The following is a 1481-nucleotide window of genomic DNA, read 5'->3' as shown; positions in this document are numbered from 1 at the left end:
GGTTTGGCAAGAAACCAAAGCTGTCGTTTCTTAAAGTTTGGGGTTGCGATGCTTATGTGAAAAAGTTTCATACTGATAAGCTCAAACCCAAATCGGAGAAATGTGTCTTCGTAGGATACCCAAAGTTGGGTACACTTTCTATCACAGATCCGAAGGCAAGACATCCGTTGCTAAGAATGGATCCTTTCTAGAGAATGAGTTTCTCTCGAAAGAAGTGAGTGGGAGGGAAGTAGAACTTGATGAGGTAACTGTACCTGCTCCCTTATTGGAAAGTAGTTGCAGACCCGTTGACTAAACTTCTCTCAAAAGAAAAACATGATTACACCTTTGTACTCTTTGGGTGTTAATCACATAGCGATGTGAACTAGATTATTGACTCTAGTAAACCCTTTGGGTGTTGGTCACATGACGATGTGAACTATGGGTATTAATCACATGGTTATGTGAACTATTGGTATTAAATCACATGGCGATGTGAACTAGATTATTGACTCTAGTGCAAGTGGGAGACTGAAGGAAATATGCCCTAGAGGCAATAATAAAGTTATTATATTTCCTTATTACATGATAAATGTTTATTATTCATGCTAGAATTGTATTAACCGGAAACATGATACATGTGTGAATACATAGACAAACAGAGTGTCACTAGTATGCCTCTACTTGACTAGCTCCTTGATCAAAGATGGTTATGTTTCCTAGCCATAGACATGAGTTGTCATTTGATTAACGGGATCACATCATTAGGAGAATGATGTGACTGACTTGACCCATTCCGTTAGCTTAGCACTCGATCGTTTAGTATTCTGCTATTGCTTTCTTCATGACTATGAGATTATGAAACTCCCGTTTTCCGGAGGAACACTTAGTGTGCTACCAAACGTCACAACGTAACTGGGTGATTATAAAGGTGCTCTACAGGTGTCTCCAACGGTACTTGTTGGGTTGGCGTATTTCGAGATTAGGATTTGTCACTCCGATTGTCGGAGAGGTATCTCTGGGCCCACTCGGTAATGCACATCACTATAAGCATTGCAACTAATGAATTAGTTGCGGAAAAATGTATTACGGAACGAGTAAAGAGACTTGCCGGTAACGAGATTGAACTAGGTATTGAGATACCGACGATCGAATCTCGGGCAAGTAACATACCGATGACAAAGCGAACAACGTATGTTGTTATGCGGTTTGACCGATAAAGATCTTCGTAGAATATGTGGGAGCCAATATGAGCATCCAGGTTCCGGTATTGGTTATTGATCGGAGACATGTCTTGGTCATGTCTACATAGTTCTCGAACCCGTAGGGTCCGCACGCTTAAAGTTCGATGACGATTATATTATGAGTTTATGTGTTTTGATGTACCGAAGGTAGTTCGGAGTCCCGCATGTAATCACGGACATGACGAGGAGTCTCGAAAAGGTCGAGACATGAAGATTGATATATTGGACGACTATATTCGGACACCGGAATGGTTCCGG

This window comes from Triticum dicoccoides, chromosome 3A (genome assembly GCF_002162155.2).
Source record: "Triticum dicoccoides isolate Atlit2015 ecotype Zavitan chromosome 3A, WEW_v2.0, whole genome shotgun sequence".
Lineage (NCBI taxonomy): Eukaryota > Viridiplantae > Streptophyta > Magnoliopsida > Poales > Poaceae > Triticum > Triticum dicoccoides.
The sequence above is the reverse complement of the archived record's forward strand: the minus strand, read 5'-3'. Positions refer to the sequence as shown.